Source organism: Pseudophryne corroboree, unplaced genomic scaffold (genome assembly GCF_028390025.1).
Source record: "Pseudophryne corroboree isolate aPseCor3 unplaced genomic scaffold, aPseCor3.hap2 scaffold_1636, whole genome shotgun sequence".
NCBI classification, from domain to species: Eukaryota; Metazoa; Chordata; class Amphibia; order Anura; family Myobatrachidae; genus Pseudophryne; species Pseudophryne corroboree.
The window spans coordinates 1-26,178 of NW_026968271.1; the positions used below are offsets into that span (position 1 = coordinate 1).

The window sequence follows — 26,178 nt, forward strand, 5'->3', positions numbered from 1 at the left end:
CAATGCGCAGCTCTTTGCAAAAGAGAGATATTGGCAATGAAAAGCTTTCTTGTACCTTTGCATTTTTCTCCCAAACGAAGGACACTAGAAAGAAAATTTTAAAGCCTCCTGTTAGGCCATCATCTACACGACATAGCCCTGAATTTTCCAATGCGCAGCTCTTTGCAAAAGAGAGATATTGGCAAGGAAAAGCTGTCTTGTACCATTGCATTTTTCTCCCAAACGAAGGACACTAGAAAGAAAATTTTAAAGCCTCCTTTTAGGCCATCATCTACACGACATAGCCCTGAATTTTCCAATGCGCAGCTCTTTGCAAAAGAGAGATATTGGCAAGGAAAAGCTGTCTTGTACCATTGCATTTTTCTCCCAAACGAAGGACACTAGAAAGAAAATTTTAAAGCCTCCTGTTAGGCCATCATCTACACGACATAGCCCTGAATTTTCCAATGCGCAGCTCTTTGCAAAAGAGAGATATTGGCAAGGAAAAGCTGTCTTGTACCATTGCATTTTTCTCCCAAACGAAGGACACTAGAAAGAAAATTTTAAAGCCTCCTGTTAGGCCATCATCTACACGACATAGCCCTGAATTTTCCAATGCGCAGCTCTTTGCAAAAGAGAGATATTGGCAAGGAAAAGCTGTCTTGTACCTTTGCATTTTTCTCCCAAACGAAGGACACTAGAAAGAAAATTTTAAAGCCTACTGTTAGGCCATCATCTACACGACATAGCCCTGAATTTTCCAATGCGTAGCTCTTTGCAAAAGAGAGATATTGGCAAGGAAAAGCTGTCTTGTACCTTTGCATTTTTCTCCCAAACGAAGGACACTAGAAAGAAAATTTTAAAGCCTCCTGTTAGGCCATCATCTACACGACATAGCCCTGAATTTTCCAATGCGCAGCTCTTTGCAAAAGAGAGATATTGGCAAGGAAAAGCTGTCTTGTACCATTGCATTTTTCTCCCAAACGAAGGGCACTAGAAAGAAAATTTTAAAGCCTCCTGTTAGGCCATCATCTACACGACATAGCCCTGAATTTTCCAATGCGCAGCTCTTTGCAAAAGAGAGATATTGGCAAGGAAAAGCTGTCTTGTACCTTTGCATTTTTCTCCCAAACGAAGGTCACTAGAAAGAAAATTTTAAAGCCTCCTGTTAGGCCATCATCTACACGACATAGCCCTGAATTTTCCAATGCGCAGCTCTTTGCAAAAGAGAGATATTGGCAAGGAAAAGCTGTCTTGTACCTTTGCATTTTTCTCCCAAACGAAGGTCACTAGAAAGAAAATTTTAAAGCCTCCTGTTAGGCCATGATCTACACGACATAGCCCTGAATTTTCCAATGCGCAGCTCTTTGCAAAAGAGAGATATTGGCAAGGAAAAGCTGTCTTGTACCATTGCATTTTTCTCCCAAACGAAGGACACTAGAAAGAAAATTTTAAAGCCTCCTGTTAGGCCATCATCTACACGACATAGCCCTGAATTTTCCAATGCGCAGCTCTTTGCAAAAGAGAGATATTGGCAAGGAAAAGCTGTCTTGTACCTTTGCATTTTTCTCCCAAACGAAGGACACTAGAAAGAAAATTTTAAAGCCTCCTGTTAGGCCATCATCTACACGACATAGCCCTGAATTTTCCAATGCGCAGCTCTTTGCAAAAGAGAGATATTGGCAAGGAAAAGCTGTCTTGTACCATTGCATTTTTCTCCCAAACGAAGGACACTAGAAAGAAAATTTTAAAGCCTCCTGTTAGGCCATCATCTACACGACATAACCCTGAATTTTCCAATGCGCAGCTCTTTGCAAAAGAGAGATATTGGCAAGGAAAAGCTGTCTTGTTCCATTGCATTTTTCTCCCAAACGAAGGACACTAGAAAGAAAATTTTAAAGCCTCCTGTTAGGCCATCATCTACACGACATAGCCCTGAATTTTCCAATGCGCAGCTCTTTGCAAAAGAGAGATATTGGCAAGGAAAAGCTGTCTTGTACCTTTGCATTTTTCTACCAAACGAAGGTCACTAGAAAGAAAATTTTAAAGCCTCCTGTTAGGCCATCATCTACACGACATAGCCCTGAATTTTCCAATGCGTAGCTCTTTGCAAAAGAGAGATATTGGAAAGGAAAAGCTGTCTTGTACCTTTGCATTTTTCTCCCAAACGAAGGACACTAGAAAGAAAATTTTAAAGCCTCCTGTTAGGCCATCATCTACACGACATAGCCCTGAATTTTCCAATGCGCAGCTCTTTGCAAAAGAGAGATATTGGCAAGGAAAAGCTGTCTTGTACCATTGCATTTTTCTCCCAAACGAAGGGCACTAGAAAGAAAATTTTAAAGCCTCCTGTTAGGCCATCATCTACACGACATAGCCCTGAATTTTCCAATGCGCAGCTCTTTGCAAAAGAGAGATATTGGCAAGGAAAAGCTGTCTTGTACCTTTGCATTTTTCTCCCAAACGAAGGTCACTAGAAAGAAAATTTTAAAGCCTCCTGTTAGGCCATCATCTACACGACATAGCCCTGAATTTTCCAATGCGCAGCTCTTTGCAAAAGAGAGATATTGGCAAGGAAAAGCTGTCTTGTACCTTTGCATTTTTCTCCCAAACGAAGGTCACTAGAAAGAAAATTTTAAAGCCTCCTGTTAGGCCATCATCTACACGACATAGCCCTGAATTTTCCAATGCGCAGCTCTTTGCAAAAGAGAGATATTGGCAAGGAAAAGCTGTCTTGTACCATTGCATTTTTCTCCCAAACGAAGGACACTAGAAAGAAAATTTTAAAGCCTCCTGTTAGGCCATCATCTACACGACATAGCCCTGAATTTTCCAATGCGCAGCTCTTTGCAAAAGAGAGATATTGGCAAGGAAAAGCTGTCTTGTACCTTTGCATTTTTCTCCCAAACGAAGGTCACTAGAAAGAAAATTTTAAAGCCTCCTGTTAGGCCATCATCTACACGACATAGCCCTGAATTTTCCAATGCGCAGCTCTTTGCAAAAGAGAAATATTGGCAAGGAAAAGCTGTCTTGTACCATTGCATTTTTCTCCCAAACGAAGGACACTAGAAAGAAAATTTTAAAGCCTCCTGTTAGGCCATCATCTACACGACATAGCCCTAAATTTTCCAATGCGCAGCTCTTTGCAAAAGAGAGATATTGGTAAGGAAAAGCTGTCTTGTACCTTTGCATTTTTCTCCCAAACGAAGGTCACTAGAAAGAAAATTTTAAAGCCTCCTGTTAGGCCATCATCTACACGACATAGCCCTGAATTTTCCAATGCGCAGCTCTTTGCAAAAGAGAGATATTGGCAAGGAAAAGCTGTCTTGTACCATTGCGTTTTTCTCCCAAACGAAGGACACTAGAAAGAAAATTTTAAAGCCTCCTGTTAGGCCATCATCTACACGACATAGCCCTGAATTTTCCAATGCGCAGCTCTTTGCAAAAGAGAGATATTGGCAAGGAAAAGCTGTCTTGTACCTTTGCATTTTTCTCCCAAACGAAGGACACTAGAAAGAAAATTTTAAAGCCTCCTGTTAGGCCATCATCTACACGACATAGCCCTGAATTTTCCAATGCGCAGCTCTTTGCAAAAGAGAGATATTGGCAAGGAAAAGCTGTCTTGTACCATTGCATTTTTCTCCCAAACGAAGGACACTAGAAAGAAAATTTTAAAGCCTCCTTTTAGGCCATCATCTACACGACATAGCCCTGAATTTTCCAATGCGCAGTTCTTTGCAAAAGAGAGATATTGGCAAGGAAAAGCTGTCTTGTACCATTGCATTTTTCTCCCAAACGAAGGACACTAGAAAGAAAATTTTAAAGCCTCCTGTTAGGCCATCATCTACACGACATAGCCCTGAATTTTCCAATGCGCAGCTCTTTGCAAAAGAGAGATATTGGCAAGGAAAAGCTGTCTTGTACCATTGCATTTTTCTCCCAAACGAAGGACACTAGAAAGAAAATTTTAAAGCCTCCTGTTAGGCCATCATCTACACGACATAGCCCTGAATTTTCCAATGCGCAGCTCTTTGCAAAAGAGAGATATTGGCAAGGAAAAGCTGTCTTGTACCTTTGCATTTTTCTCCCAAACGAAGGACACTAGAAAGAAAATTTTAAAGCCTACTGTTAGGCCATCATCTACACGACATAGCCCTGAATTTTCCAATGCGTAGCTCTTTGCAAAAGAGAGATATTGGCAAGGAAAAGCTGTCTTGTACCTTTGCATTTTTCTCCCAAACGAAGGACACTAGAAAGAAAATTTTAAAGCCTCCTGTTAGGCCATCATCTACACGACATAGCCCTGAATTTTCCAATGCGCAGCTCTTTGCAAAAGAGAGATATTGGCAAGGAAAAGCTGTCTTGTACCATTGCATTTTTCTCCCAAACGAAGGGCACTAGAAAGAAAATTTTAAAGCCTCCTGTTAGGCCATCATCTACACGACATAGCCCTGAATTTTCCAATGCGCAGCTCTTTGCAAAAGAGAGATATTGGCAAGGAAAAGCTGTCTTGTACCTTTGCATTTTTCTCCCAAACGAAGGTCACTAGAAAGAAAATTTTAAAGCCTCCTGTTAGGCCATCATCTACACGACATAGCCCTGAATTTTCCAATGCGCAGCTCTTTGCAAAAGAGAGATATTGGCAAGGAAAAGCTGTCTTGTACCTTTGCATTTTTCTCCCAAACGAAGGTCACTAGAAAGAAAATTTTAAAGCCTCCTGTTAGGCCATCATCTACACGACATAGCCCTGAATTTTCCAATGCGCAGCTCTTTGCAAAAGAGAGATATTGGCAAGGAAAAGCTGTCTTGTACCATTGCATTTTTCTCCCAAACGAAGGACACTAGAAAGAAAATTTTAAAGCCTCCTGTTAGGCCATCATCTACACGACATAGCCCTGAATTTTCCAATGCGCAGCTCTTTGCAAAAGAGAGATATTGGCAAGGAAAAGCTGTCTTGTACCTTTGCATTTTTCTCCCAAACGAAGGACACTAGAAAGAAAATTTTAAAGCCTCCTGTTAGGCCATCATCTACACGACATAGCCCTGAATTTTCCAATGCGCAGCTCTTTGCAAAAGAGAGATATTGGCAAGGAAAAGCTGTCTTGTACCATTGCATTTTTCTCCCAAACGAAGGACACTAGAAAGAAAATTTTAAAGCCTCCTGTTAGGCCATCATCTACACGACATAACCCTGAATTTTCCAATGCGCAGCTCTTTGCAAAAGAGAGATATTGGCAAGGAAAAGCTGTCTTGTTCCATTGCATTTTTCTCCCAAACGAAGGACACTAGAAAGAAAATTTTAAAGCCTCCTGTTAGGCCATCATCTACACGACATAGCCCTGAATTTTCCAATGCGCAGCTCTTTGCAAAAGAGAGATATTGGCAAGGAAAAGCTGTCTTGTACCTTTGCATTTTTCTACCAAACGAAGGTCACTAGAAAGAAAATTTTAAAGCCTCCTGTTAGGCCATCATCTACACGACATAGCCCTGAATTTTCCAATGCGTAGCTCTTTGCAAAAGAGAGATATTGGAAAGGAAAAGCTGTCTTGTACCTTTGCATTTTTCTCCCAAACGAAGGACACTAGAAAGAAAATTTTAAAGCCTCCTGTTAGGCCATCATCTACACGACATAGCCCTGAATTTTCCAATGCGCAGCTCTTTGCAAAAGAGAGATATTGGCAAGGAAAAGCTGTCTTGTACCATTGCATTTTTCTCCCAAACGAAGGGCACTAGAAAGAAAATTTTAAAGCCTCCTGTTAGGCCATCATCTACACGACATAGCCCTGAATTTTCCAATGCGCAGCTCTTTGCAAAAGAGAGATATTGGCAAGGAAAAGCTGTCTTGTACCTTTGCATTTTTCTCCCAAACGAAGGTCACTAGAAAGAAAATTTTAAAGCCTCCTGTTAGGCCATCATCTACACGACATAGCCCTGAATTTTCCAATGCGCAGCTCTTTGCAAAAGAGAGATATTGGCAAGGAAAAGCTGTCTTGTACCTTTGCATTTTTCTCCCAAACGAAGGTCACTAGAAAGAAAATTTTAAAGCCTCCTGTTAGGCCATCATCTACACGACATAGCCCTGAATTTTCCAATGCGCAGCTCTTTGCAAAAGAGAGATATTGGCAAGGAAAAGCTGTCTTGTACCATTGCATTTTTCTCCCAAACGAAGGACACTAGAAAGAAAATTTTAAAGCCTCCTGTTAGGCCATCATCTACACGACATAGCCCTGAATTTTCCAATGCGCAGCTCTTTGCAAAAGAGAGATATTGGCAAGGAAAAGCTGTCTTGTACCTTTGCATTTTTCTCCCAAACGAAGGACACTAGAAAGAAAATTTTAAAGCCTCCTGTTAGGCCATCATCTACACGACATAGCCCTGAATTTTCCAATGCGCAGCTCTTTGCAAAAGAGAGATATTGGCAAGGAAAAGCTGTCTTGTACCTTTGCATTTTTCTCCCAAACGAAGGTCACTAGAAAGAAAATTTTAAAGCCTCCTGTTAGGCCATCATCTACACGACATAGCCCTGAATTTTCCAATGCGCAGCTCTTTGCAAAAGAGAGATATTGGCAAGGAAAAGCTGTCTTGTACCATTGCATTTTTCTCCCAAACGAAGGACACTAGAAAGAACATTTTAAAGCCTCCTGTTAGGCCATCATCTACACGACATAGCCCTGAATTTTCCAATGCGCAGCTCTTTGCAAAAGAGAGATATTGGCAAGGAAAAGCTGTCTTGTACCTTTGCATTTTTCTCCCAAACGAAGGTCACTAGAAAGAAAATTTTAAAGCCTCCTGTTAGGCCATCATCTACACGACATAGCCCTGAATTTTCCAATGCGTAGCTCTTTGCAAAAGAGAGATATTGGCAAGGAAAAGCTGTCTTGTACCTTTGCATTTTTCTCCCAAACGAAGGACACTAGAAAGAAAATTTTAAAGCCTCCTGTTAGGCCATCATCTACACGACATAGCCCTGGATTTTCCAATGCGCAGCTCTTTGCAAAAGAGAGATATTGGCAAGGAAAAGCTGTCTTGTACCATTGCATTTTTCTCCCAAACGAAGGTCACTAGAAAGAAAATTTTAAAGCCTCCTGTTAGGCCATCATCTACACGACATAGCCCTGAATTTTCCAATGCGTAGCTCTTTGCAAAAGAGAGATATTGGCAAGGAAAAGCTGTCTTGTACCTTTGCATTTTTCTCCCAAATGAAGGACACTAGAAAGAAAATTTTAAAGCCTCCTGTTAGGCCATCATCTACACGACATAGCCCTGAATTTTCCAATGCGCAGCTCTTTGCAAAAGAGAGATATTGGCAAGGAAAAGCTGTCTTGTACCATTGCATTTTTCTCCCAAACGAAGGACACTAGAAAGAACATTTTAAAGCCTCCTGTTAGGCCATCATCTACACGACATAGCCCTGAATTTTCCAATGCGCAGCTCTTTGCAAAAGAGAGATATTGGCAAGGAAAAGCTGTCTTGTACCATTGCATTTTTCTCCCAAACGAAGGACACTAGAAAGAACATTTTAAAGCCTCCTGTTAGGCCATCATCTACACGACATAGCCCTAAATTTTCCAATGCGCAGCTCTTTGCAAAAGAGAGATATTGGCAAGGAAAAGCTGTCTTGTACCATTGCATTTTTCTCCCAAACGAAGGACACTAGAAAGAACATTTTAAAGCCTCCTGTTAGGCCATCATCTACACGACATAGCCCTGAATTTTCCAATGCGCAGATCTTTGCAAAAGAGAGATATTGGCAAGGAAAAGCTGTCTTGTACCTTTGCATTTTTCTCCCAAACGAAGGACACTAGAAAGAAAATTTTAAAGCCTCCTGTTAGGCCATCATCTACACGACATAGCCCTGAATTTTCCAATGCGCAGCTCTTTGCAAAAGAGAGATATTGGCAAGGAAAAGCTGTCTTGTACCATTGCATTTTTCTCCCAAACGAAGGACACTAGAAAGAAAATTTTAAAGCCTCCTGTTAGGCCATCATCTACACGACATAGCCCTGAATTTTCCAATGCGCAGCTCTTTGCAAAAGAGAGATATTGGCAAGGAAAAGCTGTCTTGTACCATTGCATTTTTCTCCCAAACGAAGGGCACTAGAAAGAAAATTTTAAAGCCTCCTGTTAGGCCATCATCTACACGACATAGCCCTGAATTTTTTAATGCGCAGCTCTTTGCAAAAGAGAGATATTGGCAAGGAAAAGCTGTCTTGTACCTTTGCATTTTTCTCCCAAACGAAGGGCACTAGAAAGAAAATTTTAAAGCCTCCTGTTAGGCCATCATCTACACGACATAGCCCTGAATTTTCCAATGAGTAGCTCTTTGCAAAAGAGAGATATTGGCAAGGAAAAGCTGTCTTGTACCTTTGCATTTTTCTCCCAAACGAAGGACACTAGAAAGAAAATTTTAAAGCCTCCTGTTAGGCCATCATCTACACGACATAGCCCTGAATTTTCCAATGCGTAGCTCTTTGCAAAAGAGAGATATTGGCAAGGAAAAGCTGTCTTGTACCTTTGCATTTTTCTCCCAAACGAAGGACACTAGAAAGAAAATTTTAAAGCCTCCTGTTAGGCCATCATCTACACGACATAGCCCTGAATTTTCCAATGCGCAGCTCTTTGCAAAAGAGAGATATTGGCAAGGAAAAGCTGTCTTGTACCATTGCATTTTTCTCCCAAACGAAGGACACTAGAAAGAAAATTTTAAAGCCTCCTGTTAGGCCATCATCTACACGACATAGCCCTAAATTTTCCAATGCGCAGCTCTTTGCAAAAGAGAGATATTGGCAAGGAAAAGCTGTCTTGTACCATTGCATTTTTCTCCCAAACGAAGGACACTAGAAAGAACATTTTAAAGCCTCCTGTTAGGCCATCATCTACACGACATAGCCCTGAATTTTCCAATGCGCAGCTCTTTGCAAAAGAGAGATATTGGCAAGGAAAAGCTGTCTTGTACCATTGCATTTTTCTCCCAAACGAAGGACACTAGAAAATTTTTTTTAAAGCCTCCTGTTAGGCCATCATCTACACGACATAGCCCTGAATTTTCCAATGCGCAGCTCTTTGCAAAAGAGAGATATTGGCAAGGAAAAGCTGTCTTGTACCATTGCATTTTTCTCCCAAACGAAGGGCACTAGAAAGAAAATTTTAAAGCCTCCTGTTAGGCCATCATCTACACGACATAGCCCTGAATTTTTTAATGCGCAGCTCTTTGCAAAAGAGAGATATTTGCAAGGAAAAGCTGTCTTGTACCTTTGCATTTTTCTCCCAAACGAAGGGCACTAGAAAGAAAATTTTAAAGCCTCCTGTTAGGCCATCATCTACACGACATAGCCCTGAATTTTCCAATGAGTAGCTCTTTGCAAAAGAGAGATATTGGCAAGGAAAAGCTGTCTTGTACCTTTGCATTTTTCTCCCAAACGAAGGACACTAGAAAGAAAATTTTAAAGCCTCCTGTTAGGCCATCATCTACACGACATAGCCCTGAATTTTCCAATGCGCAGCTCTTTGCAAAAGAGAGATATTGGCAAGGAAAAGCTGTCTTGTACCATTGCATTTTTCTCCCAAACGAAGGACACTAGAAAGAACATTTTAAAGCCTCCTGTTAGGCCATCATCTACACGACATAGCCCTGAATTTTCCAATGCGCAGCTCTTTGCAAAAGAGAGATATTGGCAAGGAAAAGCTGTCTTGTACCTTTGCATTTTTCTCCCAAACGAAGGTCACTAGAAAGAAAATTTTAAAGCCTCCTGTTAGGCCATCATCTACACGACATAGCCCTGAATTTTCCAATGCGTAGCTCTTTGCAAAAGAGAGATATTGGCAAGGAAAAGCTGTCTTGTACCTTTGCATTTTTCTCCCAAACGAAGGACACTAGAAAGAAAATTTTAAAGCCTCCTGTTAGGCCATCATCTACACGACATAGCCCTGAATTTTCCAATGCGTAGCTCTTTGCAAAAGAGAGATATTGGCAAGGAAAAGCTGTCTTGTACCTTTGCATTTTTCTCCCAAACGAAGGACACTAGAAAGAAAATTTTAAAGCCTCCTTTTAGGCCATCATCTACACGACATAGCCCTGAATTTTCCAATGCGCAGCTCTTTGCAAAAGAGAGATATTGGCAAGGAAAAGCTGTCTTGTACCATTGCATTTTTCTCCCAAACGAAGGGCACTAGAAAGAAAATTTTAAAGCCTCCTGTTAGGCCATCATCTACACGACATAGCCCTGAATTTTCCAATGCGCAGCTCTTTGCAAAAGAGAGATATTGGCAAGGAAAAGCTGTCTTGTACCTTTGCATTTTTCTCCCAAACGAAGGTCACTAGAAAGAAAATTTTAAAGCCTCCTGTTAGGCCATCATCTACACGACATAGCCCTGAATTTTCCAATGCGCATCTCTTTGCAAAAGAGAGATATTGGCAAGGAAAAGCTGTCTTGTACCTTTGCATTTTTCTCCCAAACGAAGGTCACTAGAAAGAAAATTTTAAAGCCTCCTGTTAGGCCATCATCTACACGACATAGCCCTGAATTTTCCAATGCGCAGCTCTTTGCAAAAGAGAGATATTGGCAAGGAAAAGCTGTCTTGTACCTTTACATTTTTCTCCCAAACGAAGGTCACTAGAAAGAAAATTTTAAAGCCTCCTGTTAGGCCATCATCTACACGACATAGCCCTGAATTTTCCAATGCGTAGCTCTTTGCAAAAGAGAGATATTGGCAAGGAAAAGCTGTCTTGTACCTTTGCATTTTTCTCCCAAACGAAGGACACTAGAAAGAAAATTTTAAAGCCTCCTGTTAGGCCATCATCTACACGACATAGCCCTGAATTTTCCAATGCGCAGCTCTTTGCAAAAGAGAGATATTGGCAAGGAAAAGCTGTCTTGTACCATTGCATTTTTCTCCCAAACGAAGGGCACTAGAAAGAAAATTTTAAAGCCTCCTGTTAGGCCATCATCTACACGACATAGCCCTGAATTTTCCAATGCGCAGCTCTTTGCAAAAGAGAGATATTGGCAAGGAAAAGCTGTCTTGTACCATTGCATTTTTCTCCCAAACGAAGGTCACTAGAAAGAAAATTTTAAAGCCTCCTGTTAGGCCATCATCTACACGACATAGCCCTGAATTTTCCAATGCGTAGCTCTTTGCAAAAGAGAGATATTGGCAAGGAAAAGCTGTCTTGTACCTTTGCATTTTTCTCCCAAATGAAGGACACTAGAAAGAAAATTTTAAAGCCTCCTGTTAGGCCATCATCTACACGACATAGCCCTGAATTTTCCAATGCGCAGCTCTTTGCAAAAGAGAGATATTGGCAAGGAAAAGCTGTCTTGTACCATTGCATTTTTCTCCCAAACGAAGGACACTAGAAAGAACATTTTAAAGCCTCCTGTTAGGCCATCATCTACACGACATAGCCCTGAATTTTCCAATGCGCAGCTCTTTGCAAAAGAGAGATATTGGCAAGGAAAAGCTGTCTTGTACCATTGCATTTTTCTCCCAAACGAAGGACACTAGAAAGAACATTTTAAAGCCTCCTGTTAGGCCATCATCTACACGACATAGCCCTAAATTTTCCAATGCGCAGCTCTTTGCAAAAGAGAGATATTGGCAAGGAAAAGTTGTCTTGTACCATTGCATTTTTCTCCCAAACGAAGGACACTAGAAAGAACATTTTAAAGCCTCCTGTTAGGCCATCATCTACACGACATAGCCCTGAATTTTCCAATGCGCAGATCTTTGCAAAAGAGAGATATTGGCAAGGAAAAGCTGTCTTGTACCTTTGCATTTTTCTCCCAAACGAAGGACACTAGAAAGAACATTTTAAAGCCTCCTGTTAGGCCATCATCTACACGACATAGCCCTGAATTTTCCAATGCGCAGCTCTTTGCAAAAGAGAGATATTGGCAAGGAAAAGCTGTCTTGTACCATTGCATTTTTCTCCCAAACGAAGGACACTAGAAAGAACATTTTAAAGCCTCCTGTTAGGCCATCATCTACACGACATAGCCCTAAATTTTCCAATGCGCAGCTCTTTGCAAAAGAGAGATATTGGCAAGGAAAAGCTGTCTTGTACCATTGCATTTTTCTCCCAAACGAAGGACACTAGAAAGAACATTTTAAAGCCTCCTGTTAGGCCATCATCTACACGACATAGCCCTGAATTTTCCAATGCGCAGATCTTTGCAAAAGAGAGATATTGGCAAGGAAAAGCTGTCTTGTACCTTTGCATTTTTCTCCCAAACGAAGGACACTAGAAAGAAAATTTTAAAGCCTCCTGTTAGGCCATCATCTACACGACATAGCCCTGAATTTTCCAATGCGCAGCTCTTTGCAAAAGAGAGATATTGGCAAGGAAAAGCTGTCTTGTACCATTGCATTTTTCTCCCAAACGAAGGACACTAGAAAGAAAATTTTAAAGCCTCCTGTTAGGCCATCATCTACACGACATAGCCCTGAATTTTCCAATGCGCAGCTCTTTGCAAAAGAGAGATATTGGCAAGGAAAAGCTGTCTTGTACCATTGCATTTTTCTCCCAAACGAAGGGCACTAGAAAGAAAATTTTAAAGCCTCCTGTTAGGCCATCATCTACACGACATAGCCCTGAATTTTTTAATGCGCAGCTCTTTGCAAAAGAGAGATATTGGCAAGGAAAAGCTGTCTTGTACCTTTGCATTTTTCTCCCAAACGAAGGGCACTAGAAAGAAAATTTTAAAGCCTCCTGTTAGGCCATCATCTACACGACATAGCCCTGAATTTTCCAATGAGTAGCTCTTTGCAAAAGAGAGATATTGGCAAGGAAAAGCTGTCTTGTACCTTTGCATTTTTCTCCCAAACGAAGGACACTAGAAAGAAAATTTTAAAGCCTCCTGTTAGGCCATCATCTACACGACATAGCCCTGAATTTTCCAATGCGTAGCTCTTTGCAAAAGAGAGATATTGGCAAGGAAAAGCTGTCTTGTACCTTTGCATTTTTCTCCCAAACGAAGGACACTAGAAAGAAAATTTTAAAGCCTCCTGTTAGGCCATCATCTACACGACATAGCCCTGAATTTTCCAATGCGCAGCTCTTTGCAAAAGAGAGATATTGGCAAGGAAAAGCTGTCTTGTACCTTTGCATTTTTCTCCCAAACGAAGGACACTAGAAAGAAAATTTTAAAGCCTCCTGTTAGGCCATCATCTACACGACATAGCCCTAAATTTTCCAATGCGCAGCTCTTTGCAAAAGAGAGATATTGGCAAGGAAAAGCTGTCTTGTACCATTGCATTTTTCTCCCAAACGAAGGACACTAGAAAGAACATTTTAAAGCCTCCTGTTAGGCCATCATCTACACGACATAGCCCTGAATTTTCCAATGCGCAGCTCTTTGCAAAAGAGAGATATTGGCAAGGAAAAGCTGTCTTGTACCTTTGCATTTTTCTCCCAAACGAAGGACACTAGAAAGAAAATTTTAAAGCCTCCTGTTAGGCCATCATCTACACGACATAGCCCTGAATTTTCCAATGCGCAGCTCTTTGCAAAAGAGAGATATTGGCAAGGAAAAGCTGTCTTGTACCATTGCATTTTTCTCCCAAACGAAGGACACTAGAAAAATTTTTTTAAAGCCTCCTGTTAGGCCATCATCTACACGACATAGCCCTGAATTTTCCAATGCGCAGCTCTTTGCAAAAGAGAGATATTGGCAAGGAAAAGCTGTCTTGTACCATTGCATTTTTCTCCCAAACGAAGGGCACTAGAAAGAAAATTTTAAAGCCTCCTGTTAGGCCATCATCTACACGACATAGCCCTGAATTTTTTAATGCGCAGCTCTTTGCAAAAGAGAGATATTTGCAAGGAAAAGCTGTCTTGTACCTTTGCATTTTTCTCCCAAACGAAGGGCACTAGAAAGAAAATTTTAAAGCCTCCTGTTAGGCCATCATCTACACGACATAGCCCTGAATTTTCCAAAACTGGGATTGATATTTTTGCTCTTTTATTTTTACTTAAAGTACAATAACTTTTACCATTTTAATTTGTTTTAATAGTATATTGACAGTATTGTTTTCTTTCAAAAATCCAATTAATTTTCTTTACCCGATTATTAAAATGGTAATTGACAAAAGCAAACTACATTGTCACCAGAAGAGCAATACAAAATGTACAAGTGATATATTAAAATCATCTTTCCAGCTTGAATTTCAATGATGCATTGGGGCAACGATTTTGTGAGAAACATCTTCACCCTTAAATAAAGATTTTCTTAATTCCTTACCTGTGTGCTAATTAGATATCACCTTGTTTTCACATTAAACAGACTTCCACATGAGAAAGCAGCAAGGATGCAGTGGCGTTAATGTTTCCTGGTGTCAACCTGTATTATTTCAGTAGATATTGAAATGAGGATGCATCTTGCTGCCTTTCCAATGAAGCAAGTTTAATTTAGTAATAGGTGAAAAACCATCCCTACAAAGATGTTAATCAGATACTTGGCTTTGTGGACACTTTTCAGAGAACAAATTTGTTAGCATAAAAATAAAGCCAGAAAATGAAGAGCTGTTTAATCAGTCAATTGGATTTTTTTGCCAGCATATTTCTTTTTCTCTGCAACCCACTGCTAAATTGTGCTTCCTAGCTGTTTTTATAAAATCACTGAATCAAATCTAACTCTGATTACATCAGAGAAGGCCAGGTACCCTACACCATAACAGGGGTTTTCGAAATTTTGACTTGTCTACTTAAATATCACCAAAATCTGATCACAAGGTCAATTACGTCCCTGGGTGGGATTGAACCACCAACCTTTTGATTAATAGCTGAACACACTAACCGATTGCGCCACAGAGACACTTTGCAAAAAGTACATACTGACAAAGACTAATAAGCATTCATCTAGAACGTTTCCTAGAAAAACTTTAAAAAGTCAATAATCTGGAGAGTTTTTGTAAGATGTTTCTTCCAGCAACCAATGAAGAAACACATTGGTACTTTCGCATGATGAGTGAGTGCTTCAGGATCTCTTGCACTTACATGTGCAGCAGAGTACTGCACTGGAAGCATGCTGGGCCCATAACCCAGAGGTAGGCAGATTGAAACTATCCTTTGCTATATGCATTTTTTTTTGTTCATTAAAGTAATCCAAAACTGGGATTGATATTTTAGCTTTTATTTTTACTTAAAGTACAATAACTTTTACCATTTTAATTTTTTTTAATAGTATATTGACAGTATTGTTTTCTTTCAAAAATCCAATTAATTTTCTTTACCCGATTATTAAAATGGTAATTGACAAAAACAAACTACATTGTCACCAGAAGAGCAATACAAAATGTACAAGTGATATATTAAAATCATCTTTCCAGCTTGAATTTCAATGATGCATTGGGGCAACGATTTTGTGAGAAACATCTTCACCCTTAAATAAAGATTTTCTTAATTCCTTACCTGTGTGCTAATTAGATATCACCTTGTTTTCACATTAAACAGACTTCCACATGAGAAAGCAGCAAGGATGCAGTGGCGTTAATGTTTCCTGGTGTCAACCTGTATTATTTCAGTAGATATTGAAATGAGGATGCATCTTGCTGCCTTTCCAATGAAGCAAGTTTAATTTAGTAATAGGTGAAAAACCATCACTACAAATATGTTAATCAGATACTTGGCTTTGTGGACACTTTTCAGAGAACAAATTAGTTAGCATAAAAATAAAGCCAGAAAATGAAGAGCTGTTTAATCACTCAATTGGATTTTTCTGCCAGCATATTTCTTTTTCTCTGCAACCCACTGCTAAATTGTGCTTCCTAGCTGTTTTTATAAAATCACTGAATCAAATCTAACTCTGATTACATCAGAGAAGGCCAGGTACCCTACACCATAAGAGGGGGTTTGCAATTTTGACTTGTCTACTTAAATATCACCAAAATCTGATCACAAGGTCAATTACGTCCCTGGGTGGGATTGAACCACCAACCTTTTGATTAATAGCTGAACACACTAACCGATTGCGCCACAGAGACACTTTGCAAAAAGTATATACTGACAAAGACTAATAAGCATTCATCTAGAACGTTTCCTAGAAAAACTTTAAAAAGTCAATAATCTGGAGAGTGTTTGTAAGATGTTTCTTCCAGCAACCAATGAAGAAACACATTGGTACTTTCGCATGATGAGTGAGTGCTTCAGGATCTCTTGCACTTACATGTGCAGCAGAGTACTGCAATGGAAGCATGCTGGGCCCATAACCCAGAGGTAGGCAGATTGAAACTATCCTTTGCTATATGCATTTTTTTTTGTTCATTAAAGTAATCCAAAACTGGGATTGATATTTTAGCTTTTATTTTTACTTAAAGTACAATAACTTTTACCATTTTAATTTGTTTTAATAGTATATTGACAGTATTGTTTTCTTTCAAAAATCCACGACATAGCCCTGAATTTTCCAATGCGCAGCTCTTTGCAAAAGAGAGATATTGGCAAGGAAAAGCTGTCTTGTACCTTTGCATTTTTCTCCCAAACGAAGGTCACTAGAAAGAAAATTTTAAAGCCTCCTGTTAGGCCATAATCTACACGACATAGCCCTGAATTTTCCAATGCGCAGCTCTTTGCAAAAGAGAGATATTGGCAAGGAAAAGCTGTCTTGTACCATTGCAAGGATAGTGCACAAGGGTATAGAAGGGAGCGGCTGAAGAAAAGAGAAGTGGAAACAGACAGCAAACTAGGCTGGAGAGAGACCTGAGACAGAGAGATCTGAATTATACGAGAGCCGACCAGGGGAAACACAAATTATGCAGTCAAGTTTCCCACATTTGGGGAAATCGCAGGAGCAGCACACCCAGAGTACAATGGGTGAGCCTTGCCCTGGGAGAAGCACCTTCATGATCATAGTATCTCACCTGGCAGGTAAGTAGGAGTTGGGCTAGAGCTGGGGAGGGTCGCTGCTCGGGTACCCCCCTGTAAAGTGAAGGAGATCCAACTGAGGCAGCACAAGGGAACTCTCGAAAGAAGAACAAGGCTAAAGGAAAATCTGAGACAAAGAAATCTGACTTTTACCAGAGCTGACCAGAGGAAAGCACAAACACAGTCTCCCACTACCACAAATAATGCAGTCAAGTTTCCCACATTTGGGGAAATCACAGGGGTCAGCATACCCAAAATGCAATGAATGAACCTCACCCTGGGAGAAAAATCTTCATGACCATGGTATCTCCTATGCAAAATAAGTATGATTTGGAATAGGGCTGGGGAGGGCCGCTGCTCATGCACATCTCTGTCAAGTAAAGGAGATTCAACTGAGGCAGCAAAAGGGAACTCTCATCTTGGGACAACAACTGCAGGGAGAACACATATTTTCAGATGAACATGGGAGGGCAGAAGGCTGCCTAATACTGAAGCACCCCCAAACAACAAACCAAATGCAACAACTAGTGCAAGCATTCCTGGGGGAAGGCCTGCCGCAGATGGATTTGCATATGGTGATGTCATCCAAGCAGTGGGTCAAAGTTGGCTTCAACCCTCGTCTGCATATGAAAACAGAAAAGGGGCGTGCAGGGCATGGTGGCCTTTTGCGGCGCTTGTCTGACCCCTAGTTTGCATTAAACACCTCCACCCTCCTTCGGTGTGGGGCTCATGTTGGCTATGCCCCAGCCCCTGAAGCATTCAAGCTGATTTCTTGCAGCAGCTGGGCACTGTAACAGCTCCAGAGCTGCTCTGTAAGGCAAGTAATAGGGTGTGGGCCCTGCAGCACTACCTGTAGTTTGCATTGTGCATTGGAAGGCACAAAGTAAGCAGACGGGAGGAGAAGTCAGGATAGTGCGCAAGGGCATAGAAGGGAGCGGCTCAAGAAAAGAGAAGTTGAAACAGACAGCAAACTAGGCTGGAGAGAGACCTGAGACAAAGAGATCTGAATTATACGAGAGCCGACCAGGGGAAACACAAATTATGCAGTCAAGTTTCCCACATTTGGGGAAATTGCAGGAGCAGCACACCCAGAGTACAATGGGTGAGCCTTGCCCTGGGAGAAGCACCTTCATGATCATAGTATCTCACCTGGCAGGTAAGTAGGAGTTGGGCTAGAGCTGGGGAGGGTCGCTGCTCGGGTACCCCCCTGTAAAGTGAAGGAGATCCAACTGAGGCAGCACAAGGGAACTCTCGAAAGAAGAACAAGGCTAAAGGAAAATCTGAGACAAAGAAATCTGACTTTTACCAGAGCTGACCAGAGGAAAGCACAAACACAGTCTCCCACTACCACAAATAATGCAGTCAAGTTTCCCACATTTGGGGAAATCACAGGGGTCAGCATACCCAAAATGCAATGAATGAACCTCACCCTGGGAGAAAAATCTTCATGACCATGGTATCTCCTATGCAAAATAAGTATGATTTGGAATAGGGCTGGGGAGGGCCGCTGCTCATGCACATCTCTGTCAAGTAAAGGAGATTCAACTGAGGCAGCACAAGGGAACTCTCATCTTGGGACAACAACTGCAGGGAGAACACATATTTTCAGATGAACATGGGAGGGCAGAAGGCTGCCTAATACTGAAGCACCCCCAAACAACAAACCAAATGCAACAACTAGTGCAAGCATTCCTGGGGGAAGTTCTGCAGAAGACGGATTTGCATACGGTGATGTCATCCAAGTAGTGGGTCAAAGTTGGCTTCAACCCTCATCTGCATATGAAAAGAGAAAAGGGGCGTGCAGGGCATGGCGGCCTTTTGCGGTGCTTGGATGACCCCTAGTTCGCATTAAACACCTCCACCCTCCTTTGGTGTGGGGCTCATGTTGGCCATGCCCCATCCCCTGAAGCATTCAAGCTGATTTCTTGCAGCAGCTGGGCACTGTAACAGCTCCAGAGCTGCTCTGTAAGGCAAGTAAAAGGGTGTGGGCCCTGCAGCACTACCTGTAGTTTGCATTGTGCATTGGAAGGCACAAAGTAAGCAGACGGGAGGAGAAGTCAGGATAGTGCACAAGGGTATAGAAGGGAGCGGCTGAAGAAAAGAGAAGTGGAAACAGACAGCAAACTAGGCTGGAGAGAGACCTGTGACAAAGAGATCTGAATTATACGAGAGCCGACCAGGGGAAACACAAATTATGCAGTCAAGTTTCCCACATTTGGGGAAATCGCAGGAGCAGCACACCCAGAGTACAATGGGTGAGCCTTGCCCTGGGAGAAGCACCTTCATGATCATAGTATCTCACCTGGCAGGTAAGTAGGAGTTGGGCTAGAGCTGGGGAGGGTCGCTGCTCGGGTACCCCCCTGTAAAGTGAAGGAGATCCAACTGAGGCAGCACAAGGGAACTCTCGAAAGAAGAACAAGGCTAAAGGAAAATCTGAGACAAAGAAATCTGACTTTTACCAGAGCTGACCAGAGGAAAGCACAAACACAGTCTCCCACTACCACAAATAATGCAGTCAAGTTTCCCACATTTGGGGAAATCACAGGGGTCAGCATACCCAAAATGCAATGAATGAACCTCACCCTGGGAGAAAAATCTTCATGACCATGGTATCTCCTATGCAAAATAAGTATGATTTGGAATAGGGCTGGGGAGGGCCGCTGCTCATGCACATCTCTGTCAAGTAAAGGAGATTCAACTGAGGCAGCACAAGGGAACTTTCATCTGGGGACAACAACTGCAGGGAGAACACATATTTTCAGATGAACATGGGAGGGCAGAAGGCTGCCTAATACTGAAGCACCCCCAAACAACAAACCAAATGCAACAACTAGTCCAAGCATTCCTGGGGGAAGTTCTGCAGAAGACGGATTTGCATACGGTGATGTCATCCAAGCAGTGGGTCAAAGTTGGCTTCAACCCTCATCTGCATATGAAAAGAGAAAAGGGGCGTGCAGGGCATGGCGGCCTTTTGCGGTGCTTGGATGACCCCTAGTTCGCATTAAACACCTCCACCCTCCTTTGGTGTGGGGCTCATGTTGGCCATGCCCATCCCCTGAAGCATTCAAGCTGATTTCTTGCAGCAGCTGGGCACTGTAACAGCTCCAGAGCTGCTCTGTAAGGCAAGTAAAAGGGTGTGGGCCCTGCAGCACTACCTGTAGTTTGCATTGTGCATTGGAAGGCACAAAGTAAGCAGATGGGAGGAGAAGTCAGGATAGTGCACAAGGGTATAGAAGGGAGCGGCTGAAGAAAAGAGAAGTGGAAACAGACAGCAAACTAGGCTGGAGAGAGACCTGAGACAAAGAGATCTGAATTATACGAGAGCCGACCAGGGGAAACACAAATTATGCAGTCAAGTTTCCCACATTTGGGGAAATCGCAGGGGCAGCACACCCAGAGTGCAATGGGTGAGCCTTGCCCTGGGAGAAGCACCTTCATGATCATAGTATCTCACCTGGCAGGTAAGTAGGAGTTGGGCTAGAGCTGGGGAAAGTCGCTGTTCGGGCACCCCCCTGTCAAGTGAAAGAGATCCAACTGAGGCAGCACAAGGGAACTCTCGAAAGAAGAACAAGGCTAGAGGAAGATCTGAGACAAAGAAATCTGACTTTTTCCAGAGCTGACCAGAGGAAAGCACAAACACAGTCCCCCACTACCACAAATAATGCAGTCGAGTTTCCCACATTTGGGGAAATCACAGGGGTCAGCATACCCAAAATGCAATGAATGAACCTCACCCTGGGAGAACAATCTTCATGACCATGGTATCTCCTATGCAAAATAAGTATGATTTGGGATAGGGCTGGGGAGGGCCGCTGCTCATGCACATCTCTGTCAAGTAAAGGAGATTCAACTGAGGCAGCACAAGGAAACTCTCATCTGGGGACAACAACTGCAGGGAGAACACATATTTTCAGATGAACATGGGAGGGCAGAAGGCTGCCTAATACTGAAGCACCCCCAAACAACAAACCAAATGCAACAACTAGTACAAGCATTCCTGGGGGAAGTTCTGCAGAAGACGGAATTGCATACGGTGATGTCATCCAAGCAGTGGGCCAAAGTTGGCTGGAACCCTCATCTGCATATGAAAAGAGAAAAGGGGTATGCAGGGCATGGCGGCCTTTTGCGGCGCTTGGATGACCCTTAGTTCGCATTAAACACCCCCACCCTCCTTCGGTGTGGGGCTCATGTTGGCCATGCCCCATCCCCTGAAGCATTCAAGCTGATTTCTTGCAGCAGCTTGGCACTGTAACAGCTCCAGAGCTGTTCTGTTAGGCAAGTAAAAGGGTGTGGGCCCTGCAGCACTACCTGTAGTTTGCATTGCGCATTGGAAGGCACAAAGTAAGCAGACAGGAGGAGAAGTCAGGATAGTGCACAAGGGTATAAAAGGGAGCAGCTCAAGAAAAGAGAAGTTGAAAAAGACAGCAAACTAGGCTGGAGAGAGACCTGAGACAAAGAGATCTGAATTATACGAGACCTGACCAGGGGAAACACAAATTATGCAGTCAAGTTTCCCACATTTGGGGAAATCGCAGGGGCAGCACACCCAGAGTGCAATGGGTGAGCCTTGCCCTGGGAGAAGCACCTTCATGATCATAGTATCTCACCTGGCAGGTAAGTAGGAGTTGGGCTAGAGCTGGGGAGGGTCGCTGCTCGGGCACCCCCCTGTCAAGTGAAGGAGATCCAACTGAGGCAGCACAAGGAAACTCTCGAAAGAAGAACAAGGCTAGAGGAAGATCTGAGACAAAGAAATTTGACTTTTACCAGAGCTGACCAGAGGAAAACACAAACACAGTCCCCCACTACCAACAAATAAAGCAGTCGCGTTTCCCACATTTGGGGAAATCACAGGGGTCAGCATACCCAGAATGCAATGAATGAACCTCACCCTGGGAGAGTAATCTTCATGACCATGGTATCTCCTATGCAAAATAAGTATGATTTGGGATAGGGCTGGGGAGGGCCGCTGCTCATGCACATCTCTGTCAAGTAAAGGAGATTCAACTGAGGCAGCACAAGGGAACTCTCATCTGGGGACAACAACTGCAGGGAGAACACATATTTTCAGATGAACATGGGAGGGCAGAAGGCTGCCTAATACTGAAGCACCCCCAAACAACAAACCAAATGCAACAACTAGTGCAAGCATTCCTGGGGTAAGTTCTGCAGAAGACGGATTTGCATACGGTGATGTCATCCAAGCAGTGGGTCAAAGTTGGCTTCAACCCTCATCTGCATATGAAAAGAGAAAAGGGGCGTGCAGGGCATGGCGGCCTTTTGCGGTGCTTGGATGACCCCTAGTTCGCATTAAACACCCCCACCCTCCTTTGGTGTGGGGCTCATGTTGGCCATGCCCCATCCCCTGAAGCATTCAAGCTGATTTATTGCAGCAGCTGGGCACTGTAACAGCTCCAGAGCTGCTCTGAACGGCAAGTAAAAGGGTGTGGGCCCTGCAGCACTACCTGTAGTTTGCATTGTGCATTGGAAGGCACAAAGTAAGCAGACGGGAGAAGTCAGGATAGTGCGCAAGGGCATAGAAGGGAGCAGCTCAAGAAAAGAGAAGTTGAAACAGACAGCAAACTAGGCTGGAGAGAGACCTGAGACAAAGAGATCTGAATTATACGAGAGCCGACCAGGGGAAACACAAATTATGCAGTCAAGTTTCCCACATTTGGGGAAATCGCAGGAGCAGCACACCCAGAGTGCAATGGGTGAGCCTTGCCCTGGGAGAAGCACCTTCCTGATTATAGTATCTCACCTGGCAGGTAAGTAGGAGTTGGGCTAGAGCTTGGGAGGGTCGCTGCTCGGGCACCCCCCTGTCAAGTGAAGGAGATCCAACTGAGGCAGCACAAGGAAACTCTCGAAAGAAGAACAAGGCTAGAGGAAGATCTGAGACAAAGAAATCTGACTTTTACCAGAGCTGACCAGAGGAAAGCACAAACACAGTCCCCCACTACCACAAATAATGCAGTCGAGTTTCCCAAATTTGGGAAATTCACAGGGGTCAGCATACCCAGAATGCAATGAATGAACCTCACCCTGGGAGAACAATCTTCATGACCATGGTATCTCCTATGCAAAATAAGTATGATTTGGGATAGGGCTGGGGAGGGCCGCTGCTCAGGCACATCTCTGTCAAGTAAAGGAGATTCAACTGAGGCAGCACAAGGGAACTCTCATCTGGGGACAACAACTGCAGGGAGAACACATATTTTCAGATGAACATGGGAGGACAGAAGGCTGCCTAATACTGAAGCACCCCCAAACAACAAACCAAATGCAACAACTAGTAAAAGCATTCCTGGGTGAAGGTCTGCAGAAGACGGATTTGCATACGGTGATGTCATCCAAGCAGTGGGCCAAAGTTGGCTGGAACCCTCATCTGCATATGAAAAGAGAAAAGGGTTATGCAGGGCATGGCGGCCTTTTGCGGCGCTTGGATGACCCCTAGTTCGCATTAAACACCTCCACCCTCCTTCGGTGTGGGGCTCATGTTGGCTATGCCCCAGCCCCTGAAGCATTCAAGCTAATTTCTTGCAGCAGCTGGGCACTGTAACAGCTCCAGAGCTGCTCTGTAAGGCAACTAAAAGGGTGTGGGCCCTGCAGCACTACCTGTAGTTCGCATTGTGCGTAGGAAGGCACAAAGTAAGCAGACGGGAGAAGTCAGGATAGTGCGCAAGGGCATAGAAGGGAGCGGCTCAAGAAAAGAGAAGTGGAAACAGACAGCAAACTAGGCTGGAGAGAGACCTGAGACAAAGAGATGTGAATTATACGAGAGCCGACCAGGGGAAACACAAATTATGCAGTCAAGTTTCCCACATTTGGGGAAATCGCAGGGGCAGCACACCCAGAGTGCAATGGGTGAGCCTTGCCCTGGGAGAAGCACCTTCATGATCATAGTATCTCACCTGGCAGGTAAGTAGGAGTTGGGCTAGAGCTGGGGAGGGTCGCTGCTCGGGCACCCCCCTGTTAAGTGAAGGAGATCCAACTGAGGCAGCACAAGGGAACTCTCGAAAGAAGAACAAGGCTAGAGGAAGATCTGAGACAAAGAAATCTGACTTTTACCAGAGCTGACCAGAAGAAAGCACAAACACAGTCCCCCCACTACCAACAAATAAAGCAGTCGCGTTTCCCACATTTGGGGAAATCACAGGGGTCAGCATACCCAGAATGCAATGAATGAACCTCACCCTGGGAGAGTAATCTTCATGACCATGGTATCTCCTATGCAAAATAAGTATGATTTGGGATAGGGCTGGGGAGGGCCGCTGCTCATGCACATCTCTGTCAAGTAAAGGAGATTCAACTGAGGCAGCACAAGGGAACTCTCATCTGGGGACAACAACTGCAGGGAGAACACATATTTTCAGATGAACATGGGAGGGCAGAAGGCTGCCTAATACTGAAGCACCCCCAAACAACAAACCAAATGCAACAACTAGTGCAAGCATTCCTGGGGGAAGGCCTGCAGCAGATGGATTTGCATACGGTGATGTCATCCAAGCAGTGGGTCAAAGTTGGCTTCAACCCTCGTCTGCATATGAAAAGAGAAAAGGGGCGTGCAGGGCATGGCGGCCTTTTGCGACGCTTGGATGACCCCTAGTTCGCATTAAACACCTCCACCCTCCTTCGGTGTGGGGCTCATGTTGGCTATGCCCCAGCCCCTGAAGCATTCAAGCTGATTTCTTGCAGCAGCTGGGCACTGTAACAGCTCCAGAGCTGCTCTGTAAGGCAAGTAAAAGGGTGTGGGCCCTGCAGCACTACCTGTAGTTTGCATTGTGCATTGGAAGGCACAAAGAAAGCAGACAGGAGGAGAAGTCAGGATATTGCACAAGGGTATAAAAGGGAGGGGCTCATGAAAAAAGAAGTGGAAACAGACAGCAAATTAGGCTGGAGAGAGACCTGAGACAAAGAGATCTGAATTATACGAGAGCCGACCAGGGGAAACACAAATTATGCAGTCAAGCTTCCCACATTTGGGGAAATCAGAGTGCAATGGGTGAGCCTTGCCCTGGGAGAAGCACCTTCATGATCATAGTATCTCACCTGGCAGGTAAGTAGGAGTTGGGCTAGAGCTGGGGAGGGTCGCTGCTCGGGCACCCCCCTGTCAAGTGAAAGAGATCCAACTGAGGCAGCACAAGGGAACTCTCGAAAGAAGAACAAGGCTAGAGGAAGATCTGAGACAAATAAATCTGACTTTTACCAGAGCTGACCAGAGGAAAGCACAAACACAGTCCCCCACTACCACAAATAATGCAGTCGAGTTTCCCACATTTGGGGAAATCACAGGGGTCAGCATACCCAGAATACAATGAATGAACCTCACCCTGGGAGAACAATCTTCATGACCATGGTATCTCCTATGCAAAATAAGTATGATTTGGGATAGGGCTGGGGAGGGCCGCTGCTCAGGCACATCTCTGTCAAGTAAAGGAGATTCAACTGAGGCAGCACAAGGGAACTCTCATCTGGGGACAACAACTGCAGGGAGAACACATATTTTCAGATGAACATGGGAGGGCAGAAGGCTGCCTAATACTGAAGCACCCCCAAACAACAAACCAAATGCAACAACTAGTGCAAGCATTCCTGGGGGAAGGCCTGCAGCAGATGGATTTGCATACGGTGATGTCATCCAAGCAGTGGGTCAAAGTTGGCTTCAACCCTCGTCTGCATATGAAAAGAGAAAAGGGGCGTGCAGGGCATGGCGGCCTTTTGCGGCGCTTGGATGACCCCTAGTTCACATTAAACACCTCCACCCTCCTTCGGTGTGGGGCTCATGTTGGCTATGCCCCAGCCCCTGAAGCATTCAAGCTGATTTCTTGCAGCAGCTGGGCACTGTAACAGCTCCAGAGCTGCTCTGTACGGCAAGTAAAAGGGTGTGGGCCCTGCAGCACTACCTGTAGTTTGCATTGTGCATTGGAAGGCACAAAGTAAGCAGACAGGAGGAGAAGTCAGGATAGTGCACAAGGGTATAAAAGGGAGGGGCTCATGAAAAAAGAAGTGGAAACAGACAGCAAACTAGGCTGGAGAGAGACCTGAGACAAAGAGATCTGAATTATACGAGAGCTGACCAGGGGAAACACAAATTATGCAGTCAAGCTTCCCACATTTGGGGAAATCGCAGGGGCACCACACCCAGAGTGCAATGGGTGAGCCTTGCCCTGGGAGAAGCACCTTCATGATCAAAGTATCTCACCTGGCAGGTAAGTAGGAGTTGGGCTAGAGCTGAGGAGGGTCGCTGCTCTGGCACCCCCCTGTCAAGTGAAAGAGATCCAACTGAGGCAGCACAAGGGAACTCTCGAAAGAAGAACAAGGCTAGAGGAAGATCTGAGACA

At 43.6% G+C, this 26,178-nt stretch overlaps 15 non-coding genes and 1 pseudogene across 15 annotated transcripts; all 16 read right to left on the reverse strand.

Moving 5' to 3' along the window:
* Window positions 1–16,688: 16,688 nt before the first annotated feature.
* LOC135001330 (U1 spliceosomal RNA) lies at window positions 16,689–16,851 on the reverse strand. The gene has a single exon (XR_010202842.1). It is a non-coding gene; the product is annotated as a U1 spliceosomal RNA (small nuclear RNA).
* A 152-nt stretch (window positions 16,852–17,003) lies between these two features.
* On the reverse strand, window positions 17,004–17,167 carry LOC135001313 (U1 spliceosomal RNA). Its single transcript, XR_010202829.1, has one exon. It is a non-coding gene; the product is annotated as a U1 spliceosomal RNA (small nuclear RNA).
* A 674-nt stretch (window positions 17,168–17,841) lies between these two features.
* LOC135001326 (U1 spliceosomal RNA) lies at window positions 17,842–18,004 on the reverse strand. The gene has a single exon (XR_010202840.1). It is a non-coding gene; the product is annotated as a U1 spliceosomal RNA (small nuclear RNA).
* Window positions 18,005–18,156: 152 nt separating this feature from the next.
* LOC135001314 (U1 spliceosomal RNA) lies at window positions 18,157–18,320 on the reverse strand. The gene has a single exon (XR_010202830.1). It is a non-coding gene; the product is annotated as a U1 spliceosomal RNA (small nuclear RNA).
* A 674-nt stretch (window positions 18,321–18,994) lies between these two features.
* Window positions 18,995–19,157, reverse strand: LOC135001331 (U1 spliceosomal RNA). Its single transcript, XR_010202843.1, has one exon. It is a non-coding gene; the product is annotated as a U1 spliceosomal RNA (small nuclear RNA).
* Window positions 19,158–19,309: 152 nt separating this feature from the next.
* LOC135001315 (U1 spliceosomal RNA) lies at window positions 19,310–19,473 on the reverse strand. Its single transcript, XR_010202831.1, has one exon. It is a non-coding gene; the product is annotated as a U1 spliceosomal RNA (small nuclear RNA).
* Window positions 19,474–20,146: 673 nt separating this feature from the next.
* LOC135001320 (U1 spliceosomal RNA) lies at window positions 20,147–20,309 on the reverse strand. Its single transcript, XR_010202835.1, has one exon. It is a non-coding gene; the product is annotated as a U1 spliceosomal RNA (small nuclear RNA).
* A 152-nt stretch (window positions 20,310–20,461) lies between these two features.
* Window positions 20,462–20,625, reverse strand: LOC135001295 (U1 spliceosomal RNA). Its single transcript, XR_010202812.1, has one exon. It is a non-coding gene; the product is annotated as a U1 spliceosomal RNA (small nuclear RNA).
* Window positions 20,626–21,299: 674 nt separating this feature from the next.
* On the reverse strand, window positions 21,300–21,462 carry LOC135001323 (U1 spliceosomal RNA). Its single transcript, XR_010202838.1, has one exon. It is a non-coding gene; the product is annotated as a U1 spliceosomal RNA (small nuclear RNA).
* A 152-nt stretch (window positions 21,463–21,614) lies between these two features.
* Window positions 21,615–21,779, reverse strand: LOC135001325 (U1 spliceosomal RNA). Its single transcript, XR_010202839.1, has one exon. It is a non-coding gene; the product is annotated as a U1 spliceosomal RNA (small nuclear RNA).
* A 671-nt stretch (window positions 21,780–22,450) lies between these two features.
* LOC135001335 (U1 spliceosomal RNA) lies at window positions 22,451–22,613 on the reverse strand. Its single transcript, XR_010202846.1, has one exon. It is a non-coding gene; the product is annotated as a U1 spliceosomal RNA (small nuclear RNA).
* Window positions 22,614–22,765: 152 nt separating this feature from the next.
* Window positions 22,766–22,929, reverse strand: LOC135001307 (U1 spliceosomal RNA). The gene has a single exon (XR_010202824.1). It is a non-coding gene; the product is annotated as a U1 spliceosomal RNA (small nuclear RNA).
* A 692-nt stretch (window positions 22,930–23,621) lies between these two features.
* Window positions 23,622–23,763, reverse strand: LOC135001328 (U1 spliceosomal RNA; annotated as a pseudogene).
* A 152-nt stretch (window positions 23,764–23,915) lies between these two features.
* On the reverse strand, window positions 23,916–24,081 carry LOC135001319 (U1 spliceosomal RNA). The gene has a single exon (XR_010202834.1). It is a non-coding gene; the product is annotated as a U1 spliceosomal RNA (small nuclear RNA).
* Window positions 24,082–25,053: 972 nt separating this feature from the next.
* Window positions 25,054–25,217, reverse strand: LOC135001300 (U1 spliceosomal RNA). Its single transcript, XR_010202816.1, has one exon. It is a non-coding gene; the product is annotated as a U1 spliceosomal RNA (small nuclear RNA).
* A 674-nt stretch (window positions 25,218–25,891) lies between these two features.
* Window positions 25,892–26,054, reverse strand: LOC135001346 (U1 spliceosomal RNA). Its single transcript, XR_010202855.1, has one exon. It is a non-coding gene; the product is annotated as a U1 spliceosomal RNA (small nuclear RNA).
* Window positions 26,055–26,178: the final 124 nt, after the last annotated feature.